At 42.2% G+C, this 11,888-nt stretch overlaps 1 long non-coding RNA gene across 1 annotated transcript in view; it reads right to left on the reverse strand.

Annotated features, from left to right (window-relative positions):
• LOC136863014 (uncharacterized) overlaps window positions 1-10,991 on the reverse strand; it is a 31,073-nt gene extending 20,082 nt beyond the window's left edge. Inside the window, exon 1 of the long non-coding RNA XR_010859127.2 lies at window positions 10,929-10,991. This is a non-coding gene — a long non-coding RNA (uncharacterized lncRNA). The remainder of the gene's footprint in view (window positions 1-10,928) is intronic.
• Between the last annotated feature and the right edge of the window lie 897 nt (window positions 10,992-11,888).

Here is an 11,888-nt window from a genome sequence, read left to right on the forward strand (position 1 = left end):
AATCGAGGATTGTGGCGACGTTTAGTAAATTCTCGGAGGCTTGCAGACTGAACGCTGAAAGGCATAACAGTCTATAATGATAATCTATGTATGTATGTATGAACAATGAAGGTCAATGTTTCTAGTCTGTGTGTCATCGATTCACAGGCATCAGTAATGCCAGAATCAAAAACGGTATCTTACACGTCCAGATACCAGAAAGAAGTTCTCTGATATTGATTTTGAGGATTCAATGTGGGCAGAAGTTTGTTCGACATGGAAAGCATTCCGGGATGTAGTCAAAATCGTTCCTGGCAATACAGAGGATCCAGACTACAAAAAAATGGTGGACAGAATGCCTGCTTCTTTCCAGGATTTAGACTGAAATATGAGCTTAAAGGTGCATATGTTCTCTTCATATGTGGACTAATTCCCTACCAACTCCAACATGCTGGCAGATTACTGCTGGTTATCGAAGAATGACACCTCGCAATAGAAAAGGGACAAAACAAAGATTCTTAAAATAAGTCAAGATATACAATTGAAACCTTGGACTTGCCAGTTTACAACATATTACCAGGTTTATGAGTGACAAATTTCAGACCATTCAGCTCTATGTATACAGTTGATATGGTATGCATGACTGTCTTGTATATGCTTTTCAATATTGCAAAGAAACCTGATGTGATACAGGAAAACACACTTCAGTTCCATATTCAGCACGCCTGAATTAGAAAAGATCACTATTTCTATGTTATGCAATCACCAGATAGTTTAAATTCACAGGCTAGGTTTCAAACGGATTAACATTTAATTTGTTCTGAAAAATGTTATTTGCTTCCCCAGTATCTCTGTTAATAACAGTTTGGAAGCTGGAGTGTTTCACAAAACACAAAATTATTCAAGAATAAATGCAGTACCAATCTAAAAGTTTGTACTATACACAGCAAGGCAAGCAGTTACTGGCATTTTCAGCTGTCAGAGTATTTGGTAGAATTCATTATGATAGGGCAACTAGTAAACATTTTTGAAACTGATAATCTTTTTAAGTTATGAAGCTCTGGATTTCAAATGTGATCTTAGCAAAGCTTTTGACTGTACGTCCCATTCAAATTTGATTAAGAAGTTACATTTCTATAGAGTTATCTGTCTATGGAAATTGAGTAGACCGTACAGCCAGAAAGTCAACGCCGGGTGTTGGGTGGTGGCAAATAATCTGACTTCCCTAGGGTGCCAACACCTTGGTGCAGATGAACACATTTAGGTGGGGTGATGGCCCCTTCAGTGGAGTAAATGCCACTGGAAGCTATCTCATTCTGTCTCATGATGTAAAACTGAGGCAAAAGAAAGGACATCTGACTCCGGGCAGAAAGCAGGAGATACGTTGCCAGAGTTGAGAAGCAAAACTCGATATGTTGGCATGTTCACCGGAAAAAAATTTGAACATTAGACATTCTAGAAAGGTGCAAAATGGGACATGGCAGCTGTGCAGGAAACATAGTGGAGTGGAGGCAAAACCAGAAACAGGGGCTAAAGCTAAAAACTCTTCTACAATGGTGACACAATAATAAGAAATGGTGTAAGAATCATCCTCGCCAGTCATGTTCTTAGAAGGCTTATTTCAGTCACACGGATCACCGACCGTCACATGGCAGTGAAATTAGCCATGAATGATACCACCTGCCTGAAATTGATCTCTTCATATGCACCACAGGCTTGCTGTGATGGAATCATAACCCAATATTCTGGGAGGACTACGATCACCTACTGCAGCAGATGCCACATGAAGAGAAAAGATTGCATTGGCTGATCTTATTGGTCACGTTTGACAGACTGGCTAGGATTATTCTGAATGTCATCGAGGCTTTGGTTAGGAATGAGGAATGACCAGGGATATGAGATCCTCCAGTTTGCGTCAGCATATAATCTAGCTGTACTCAACAGATAATTTCAGAAGAAGGAAGAGCACCTTATCACTTACAGAAGAAAGACTTTATCATTGGTACAAGACCAAGTGGAAGAGAGAGTCATATGTACGTAAATTGACTATAATCCCTTCAACAATGATCTGCTGTGACAGTTCATGGACTGCAAGGTCATCCCTGATTAGCCTTTGACATCCCACAATGGGCTATCGATTGGAGAGCTTTAGCTACGTTGTCCGTTAAACAACAGAATCGGACCAACTATGAAGATTAAAGCCCCATTCACAATGCAAACGTAACGTAACGTAAACTTAAAATGAACATTGACATAGAATTTAGCAGCCATGTTATCTAATGTAACCATTCATAATACGCCGTCGTTAACTTAACTGCGAGAACGTAAAATTAAGGGATTGCAAACTCCAAGCTCTTGCGGTTAATTTTACGTTAGGTTTAAGAACAAGCAAATCAGAGCAGACGTAAATATTGTATTTTGTGCTTGATATAAAATGACTCCTTTCGACGAAACACTTGTGTTCTCTTTCCAAATAATCTTTGTGCTTATGTATGATAAAAGGAAATAAAATTGCGAAAACGCTGTACTGAAAAAAAAAAAATGTGGAAATAAATATGCTGTTGCAATTAAATCTGACGGTAAATGGCTGGAGAAAAGCTCGCAGCGCTGGTGACCGAACAAGAGATAATCCCTTCCATAGATAAAACAATGTCCCCCTATATAATTCTTAACATCATGACAGACTACTAGTTTACGAAAATTGCATACGGGAAATAGTAGTTTCGAATCCCACTATCGGCAGCCCTGAAAATGGTTTTCCGTGGTTTCCCATTTTCACACCAGGCAAATGCTGGGGCTGTACCTTAATTAAGGCTACGGACGCCTCCTTCCAACTGCTAGGCATTTCCTATCCCATCGTCGCCATAAGACCTATCTGTGACAGTGCGACGTAAAGCCCCTAGCAAAAAAAAAAAGTTTACGAAAACGCTATGATCCAAACATCTCATTGGTGTGATATAGCTAGGGGCATAGATGTCAGTAAAGAAGACCTTACACTTGTTTTTGTTAGGAAAGGGGAATTAAATCGTCAGATAGTGTCAAACAGTTCAGGTTTCATTCGCATGTACAAAATGAACTGATGAGGGTCATTTCTTACGCTAGATTACCGAAATCGCCCTGAAATAACCTTCTTTGATTCAAGGGATGAACCCATTTTCTGCAACGTTGTTTAGTTTGCCTTTTCATGTAAACTTACATAGCTCGCAACAGCAAAGCAAGCGATGTCTGAAGTAATATGAATTCCGCGACCACGTTGTTTAATTCCATCGATATATTAAAATACCACACAAAACTGCGAGATAGCCTAAAACACGACTTCCATGCTAAATAACATGGCAGTGTTTTGGTTGGCAGCTGTGTACTCCTTACATCCATGTTACATTCCTCTATTGTGAATACCACTAATTTTACGTTAATTTAACTGTTATGTTACGTCTTTAAGTTTACGGTTACGTTTGCATTGTGAATGGGGCCTAACTGGTTTAAGCTGTGAGATGAAGAGACAGCACAACAACTCATTGATGATATCTGGGCTTATATGGTCCAGGACGTGCAGAACAACGATAATGACACCCCAAATCAAATGTGGGAGAGATCCCAGAAGTATTGCGCCAGCAAGAGTTCTTAATGGCAGAATGAAAATATGACATCCAGGAGGCAATGAAGGGGAAAAATATTGTGTTTAGAGTGAAAAGGTAAAGATAACTGGAATGGACAAGACCTATATATCTTGGATAATTTATTACAACTAATGTTAATATTGAGCAAATGTCAAGCACTGCATCAGTGTTGGATGGATCAACTGGCGGTCACTTACCGGTGTTTCGCGTCATATGCCGATGCAGTGAAGTTAAAGGGCAAAGTGAACAATACAAATATCTGGCCTGCCCTCAGGTAAGGCTCCAAATGTTGGGCAAGGCACTAACAACATGACCAGCGAATGCATGTAACAGAGATGGTGGACGTTGCTTAGGTTGGCAGGGGTAAAATAAAAAATAAATAAATAAATAAACTAGACTTCCTTAATCCCGAGGTGGTGCAGCTCTTTTCTCATACACCCCCAGCAGAGGTGAGCTGCATGTACCTTTCAAACTACATACCAGCCCTCCTACCATTTTTAAATATATGGCAGTACCGGGAATTGAACCCGGGCCTCCGAGGATGGCATCTATAGAGCTAACAGATATGTACCAAGGCAGAGAGCAGGAGTCGCACTGCATGACGACGTGCGCATTGAGTAAGTGCGAGGATCTATCAAAGTTGTGCCCATCAGCTACAAGATGGAATCAAAACAGCTTTGCTGTTATGGTCACACCAGAATAAGAAATGAATAATAGCATTTATTATAGAAAGCTGTAGCTATTGAAGAGAGGGAGAGTTCGTACTAAGCAAACTTGAAAGGAAGTGCTGAGGCTGCCTTAAGGAAAAGTTAAGTGTCATTGGATAGGGTGAAAGAATGTTGGACATATTCACTCCAAATCAGACCAGCTGAACACAAGCAAGCTTGGGAGTGTCCATTTTATCAGTACATATATGGCCAGGAAAGAAGGAGAAGGAGAGGAAAAAGAAGCAGAAGCATTAGGAGAAGCTAACCTGACATGGAATGAATGCATAAATCGTATCATCAGATTCAGTCAAATTTACTGTATTTTTTAAGGAACCTTTAAAACTAAATTGAAGAAATAGCTGCTCTAACATCCTTTTTATTCAACAAACGAGTTTTTGAAATGGATTTAATCAGTACTTAATCATAGAATACTGTACATATTAAGTACAAATATTGTAGGTTATACATGTAGGCTACATTTTTATCATTATACATCCTAGGCCTTAATGGGACGATGTCTATTGCAAATTCTATGATCAGTGACAGGAAGATTTATTGATACCAACATAAAAACAACTAGAAATATTATCGAATTTACGGTAACAACAAATCACCTGTTGGAAAATTTGTAAGATAGTATAACCTCAATTCATTCATCTACATGAAAAAAATTACGATTTCCACTTGGAGAATTGCAGTGGAAATTTAACTGTAAAAGTGTACCACGAACAAACCAACAAACTTGCGCTCCCATCGGTTTGACTCGTATGGGCAGCAACTTAGCCGAAACACTTCAGGTATTACCAGTTCACATCATGCTTTCTCCAAGTAGAGAGTAGCAACTCAAAGCGTTCATAGTTATAAAGCCACTCCCTAATATCCGATATACCGTACCGGTATATACTTTTTAACTCTCAATGAATTAAAGAAATATTTTGTGAATTACTGCTATCCTAACCTAACTTAATGCAACTTTTCATTCAACCCCTGAAGGGGAACTCGGTGTGCTTAGAGGAGGATTTGGTATGGTGCACAAGGTTTGTGGAGTAGGTGAACGATTGACAGGCGCAGCCTCTACTAGGAACTACTACTACTAAAAGTTTTCAATTCTCCCCTGAAGGGGGAGTGCGGGCCTCTTAGCCGGTTACACCATCTCACAGGCCAGGAGATTTGATACGGCGTAGGTGAGGGGCAAGGCGGCCCTGGCCTATACTACGAACTGTCCCGGCATTCGCCTTAGTGCAGGAGAATGGAAAACCATTCTCAGGACAGCGGACGGGTTGGATCCCGCCAACCGAATGCAGAGGCGTAGAGCCACGGTAGGGCCGTGGGCCCGTCCGGTCGGCCACCTTTCCTCTGCTCGGTTGGCCGGTCAGAGTACAGAGCTGCTGTACCACGGACAAGCCGTGGTCCCTCAGGGGCCAACGTACTACGATCGTTCGAACGACAATCGCATTTTTGAAAATTAATATTTTGCGGATAGGGATGGGAATTGTGACGAGTGTGGGTAACATGAACAATCAAAAAGAATAATCTTATTCAACATTTAGTATACAATATTGGCTGGAGTAGAGAATTAACTGTAGAGATTGAAGATTTTATTCTATATACCAATTTTCATCCTGCTTTATTCTTTATTCAAATAGTTATTTCATTCCTGCCCGGTAAGGGGCAGGCGGGCCACCAGCTAAACATGTAGCTCTTTGGCCGGTGAGTGAGTACATAAAAGTAGAATTTTGAAACACATACATAGAAGTATGTCTCGTACATACTGAAAACAAAACATAATCAAATACAGATTGAAGCAGAGAAAATAAAAAACATAAACAAGTATATAACAAGGAAATATTATGTGATTTCTTCCATGTCAGTCTGTTTTTCATTGATTTCGATTGGCACACAAAGTATAAACGCACAACACATCGTACTGAGAGAGAAATGTCTTCAGTTCATCTTGACGTACGATACGAAAAACACTATGGTGGAAGCAGAAAGAAATGGACGTACACTAGTGGAACAATGAGGACGCGAAAAACACAGAATGATTGAAAATGAACACGGATAGAGATGACACTGGTAGTGTCGTAAAGCACTCAGACACAGATATTGGAGGCCGGTACCACTGCCGCGAGGAGCATCGTAATATCCAGTAAAAGAAAAATTAGAATAAAAAGGCAGTGGGACAGGGGGGGGAAGTTACGTGATAGGGGTGGGGAAAAGGTAAGAGATAGCAGGAGAGCGGTCATTATTAAGGATAGCGGTGGCAAGAGGAGAAAGGTTGAGGGCTTCTTTAATCGCAGAGTGATTGATGGCTAGGGCAGATTGTAAGTATTTGAGACGAAGATCATGGACATGAGTAAGGATGGTGGGGAAGGAATAAAGAGGTTGGAAGTCAGTAGAAGGGGTGTCAAAGGGGAGATGGTATGCAATACGCATAGCATGTCTGTCAAGTTTAAGCAAGGTCACGTATTGTTGTCTATCAGCTGTGAGCCAGGTCAAGGAACTGTATGTTACGACAGGGCGAATAAAAGATTTATAAACTGTGAGGATTTGGGAAGGACGGAGGCCCCACGTTTTACCAGTGAGAATACGAAGGGCTCGGAAGCGTTGAAGGGCACGTTTGTATACTTGTGTTAAATGATGTTTCCAATGAAGGTTGTTCTGGAATTGAATACCAAGGTAGATTAGGGTATTAGTTTCTGTTAGTGGAGTATTATACAACGTTAAAAGAACTCGGTGACGGGGTCTAGTGAGGCGGGATTTTTTCCGAAATACAATAAATTGGGTCTTGGTGGGATTAACAGCAATATGCCAGGCGTCGAACCAGGATTCTAGAACGGAGAGGTAGGTCTGTAAATAACGGGTAAGAGTAACAGTAGTGGGTGTAAGTGCAAGGATAGCCAGATCATCGGCATATTGATAGAGTCTTAAAGGGGGGTCGGGATGTGGGATATCATAAGTATATAAAATATATAAAAGTGGGGAAAGTGGGGAACCTTGGGCTACGCCCGCAGTCATACGAAAGGAATAGGAACGGGTACCACGGATGAGGATCTGTGCTGATCGATGTTGAAGATAGTTGAAAATAAATCGAATGATAGTGATAGGAATGGGAAGATGGCGTAACTTAAAAAGCAACCCAGCATGCCAGACTGAATCAAAAGCCTTATTCACATCGAGGCAAACTAAAGCGGCAGTTTTACGGGGGCGAAGATAGGCATTGAGAGAAGAGGATATGTGAAAGAGGTGATCGTGAGTGGAATGATGGGATCGAAAACCGGCTTGAGAGGATGGAATAAGACCTAGAGAGTCGAGATAGGAGGAAAGTCTCCTACTCAGAATCCCTTCTAGGATCTTGCTGAGGACAGGGAGTAAGGAGATTGGGCGATAAGACCGAATGTCAGATGGGAGTTTATGGGGTTTTAGGAATAGGAGAAGATTGGCGTTACCCCAATGATCGGGGTACGCGCCTGTATAAAGAATGTAGGTGTAAATAATGCTAAGAAGAGAAAAAAGAATAGGAGGGGCTTCTTGAATATGACGATATGAGATGGTATCGGAGCCGGGGGAGGTGTTTTTCCGATGTTTCAGGAAAAGCCGGATATCAGTGGGTGTAATGGGAGCATTTAATGGATGCGTATAATCAACATGAGAAAAATGGAGGAATGAAGGTTGAAGTTCAGGGAGGTTAGGATCAGAGTAAGCAATGATGGTAGGTTCGTGAGGATGATGGAAATTAAGGGCGTGGGAGGGGGAAAACACAGTTTGATAATAGTCAGCGAAAAGATTAGCCTTGTCTTGGTCAGTTTGTGGATGAGTGGGGGGATGTGTAATAGGGTAGCGAGGAAGAGGGTTGGTAGTTTTGGTTAGTTTTCGAAAAGTCGTCCAAAAACGTCGAGGGTCGTGATAATCAGCTAGCTCAGTACACTTGTCCATCCACATTTTACGTTTAATAGCTTTAATATATGAGCGCGCGTGGCGTAAAGTTCGGCGGTGTTGTTGGAGCGTAGTAGGGTCCTTGGTTCGAGTATATGCAGTAAAGTAGTCATGAGCTAGCTGCAATAAGCGGAGAGCTGTGGGGGGTATAGGAGGTTTAGAGGGGTGGTAGGAGTGACGAGGAATATGAAGAGAATCTGCGGTAAGGATAGCTCGCTCTATTTTAGAAATTAGGGCGAATAGAGTGGGAATATTAGTAGGCGGTACAGCATCACTGAGTAAGTTAGTGAGAGTAGTGCGATAAGTATTCCAATTAGTGTGATTGAAACGACGAGTAGGGGGAGGGCGAGGAGGGGGTAAGGTCTGACGGGGAAGAACACCAGGAAAGGTGAGAAGGGCTGGGGCGTGATCGCTACCTATAGAAACGAGCTGCTGGATGGTGATAGATGTGGCAAGGGAGGGAGAAAGAAGGAGGACATCAGGGGTGGAATTATTGGCTGGGAGGGTGTGGAAAGGAAAATGGAAGCGCATGCCCCGGAGAGACGTACATAAATTAGTGAACTCGGAGAGTTGAGTAGGGGTATATGAAGTAACATTAAGGTCTGCAACTATAATATATTCAGAAAATGTAGCGTCTATGTATTTAATAAAATCAGAGGGAATGAAAGGTTTAGACGGTATGTAGATAGTAGCTACCGTAATGGTTTTCTGAGGAGTAATTACTTCGAGTATTAGATATTCAGAGAAATTAGTAGGGAAGTGAAAGTAGTGCTGAATAACAGTAAAATCCCGTCTGACGCCGATAGCCACGCCACCACGGCCTTGAGTCGGACGATCAGCGCGATAGAAAGTAAACCGGGGAAATTGAGGCATTTGGGCCGGCGTCAGAAATGTCTCATTCAGAACAAAAATATCCGGGGCATACAATGAAAGGGAGGTGTCCAGCAGCGGCCGATTGGACTTAAGAGATCTTATGTTGGCATAGTAAAGCTTCAATACGCTAACGCATAAAGTGAACAGTACTTAGGGGAAAAAATGCAAAATGCATTTTATTCCCCGAGTACGCCACGTCGACATGAGTGTTCAAAACCAATCGAGCCGCTAGCTGGATCTGATTTAGGATGTGTGGGCGATGGAAAGGGAGGACGTTCTGTAACACCATCGTAATAAAACGAATGATGTTCTCAGAACTCGGAGGGAGGAGGAAGGAGGAAGAGGCAGGGGTAGGTAGGTCTTGAGATTGAACAGGGACAACGGTTTCAGGATGATCAGGTTCAGGAGCAGGTTTGGAACGACATTTATAACTGAAAGCAGGATGATTTTGATTACAATTAACACATTTTGGATTCGACTTATTGGGGCAAGCATGAGTAGGATGCTCCTCACGTGAACAGATGGCACATACCTCCGGATGAACACATGGTGTCCCTGGGGCGTGGTCGAACCTCTGGCACGTCCCGCAGCGGATCTTCTGAGGTGGCGATGTTCTGGAGGGTTCCACCCGATGGCGCCGGGCGTAGATCATGGCGCCGTCACGGAGCAGGGCGTCGAGCTTCGAGACGTCGCGTGATAGAATGCGAACCAAGGAAGTGGGTCCTTGAGCGTTCCGAATACGGATGACTCGGTAGATGTGGTGACCCTCGAGTTGGAGTTGAGCAGCCACCTCATCGTCGGTGTAGTCTCGGTCGACTCCATAAGCAACCACAGATAGAATTGTTGCTGGTCGGGTGGGCGGTGCAGGACGTTGTGTTGGACGCTGTGTGGTGACATTAGTGGCCCGTGCATGTGTCCCCAGTTGATGAGCTCCGATGTTATTCATGAAGTGATGGTAAAATGGTTGGCAGGTTTTAAGATTATAACCATCTCTCGACCGTTGGATTTCAAGTTTATAATCCTGAAGATTGGGCGTAAATTTTGCAATTAGTTGATAGATGCACCTGACGTTGGCCTTGGTGATGTCCAGATTTGTAAGCTTTATCAGATAGAAAGGCGGTTGAACAGTTGGCTGGAGCGTTGGAGTAACAATACTGCGCTGGCGAATATTAGGTGGTATTGCTGGGTTTTGCGCCGCCTGAGCATAACTACGTACATGTGCAGGCATGTACGTTGCAGGTTGGTCCAACAGGTTGGGCAGTTGGTGGGCGGTCGAAGGTCCAGGGCCCAGCAAATGAATCCCAAGGTCCGTTCCAGAAGATTCCAGACGAGCATGAGATCCCGGTGAGGTTTCGACAGAGCCTGGAGAACGTTGTATCAGGGATTGTGTCGGACAAATTCTTTTCCTTTCTCCATCAGGACTTCCAGAACCAGATTCCGATAAACGACGAGGTTGTTTGGTTTGAGTAGTTTCCATGTCCTTTGGTGGCGACCTGGGTGAACGTGATCGCGTTGGTGATGGCGGCGGTGAAGGAGTCATCGTGTAACTTCCAGAAACTTCTTGATATGTAGACGTAAGACTGTCGACGTGTAGAGATTCCGGTCCGATCATATACTGTAGACTGAGAGCTGTCATCCTGCTTATGTGTTGGCTCAATATAAATAATGTAATTTGCGTTACATATGCGAGTGAGTAGCACACTATGTTCCAGCGAGATAACGTTTTAATGATCTCTTAAATTAATATTTCCTACAGTTTCTTTGAATTTATTTATGTACACCAAATGGTATATGATAGTATGACTAAACGTACCTGCATAAGGAGAAAATATGTTAAGAATATAGTGATTAAAATCATCTCCTTATCGGGTGTGTTGCCAACACCATTCGTACAAATTGCTGCGATAACGTATAGAACTTCCCACAACGGGGAAATTTTCCTATAATCTTTAACATCTTGGATACCGTTACATTATGGAATCTTATAATTCTCCATGCATAGTCCTATGTAATTATTTGCAGTAGATTATACTCCTGTACATTAAAGTTTATTGAGAAAACAGGTAATGGAAGGTACAATGACCAGCTTAAGGGGGAAAAAACCAACAATTTTGTACCTCGTAATAAAATGGATAATAACAGGGGCTACAATGGTTGTTGTTTAAACATGAATAACAGGTCCAGGCCGAGTTTACTTCGTTCAATTCTTATTTATAATGGAGAGGGTGATTCTATTTCGATAAGAAAGCAGTATCACAAGCTACTCCCGTGTCTATTTTACATGAAAAGCATATTTTAATTATTTGTGTGTTGGCAATACTTCCTTTTTGAAACTCGTCTCTATTGTTGTTTCAGCGTTGGAATTCTTTAGAGAACATCTGTTGAATGAGGAATGTAGTACTGAATACTGAAAATGTGAATGCAGATCATATAAAAGCCTCAAACGCCCTTGCTTATCTAACTCATGACCTAACATAACCTCATTCTCTCGGTGAACCCTTCCCACTAACTTTATATATAGGAATGGTAAACGGATGAAGGAACGAAGAAAACAAAAACAAACAAACGTAAGTTATTTCATTCCCGCCGCAAGTGCGGCGGGCGGGCCATCAGCCGAACTAGCGGCTCTTAGGCCTTGCGAATCAAAAATGGAGAGTGAATCTAACAAAAAATGGCAAGTATGTTGTGCACATACGTAAAATAAAATGTAGAATGTCCCAGCGCATTAAAATTGTGAAAGTCTTGCAGCATTCGTTACAGAGAATATGTACAA

The sequence above is a fragment of the Anabrus simplex genome, chromosome 2 (assembly GCF_040414725.1).
Source record: "Anabrus simplex isolate iqAnaSimp1 chromosome 2, ASM4041472v1, whole genome shotgun sequence".
Classification (NCBI taxonomy): Eukaryota; Metazoa; Arthropoda; class Insecta; order Orthoptera; family Tettigoniidae; genus Anabrus; species Anabrus simplex.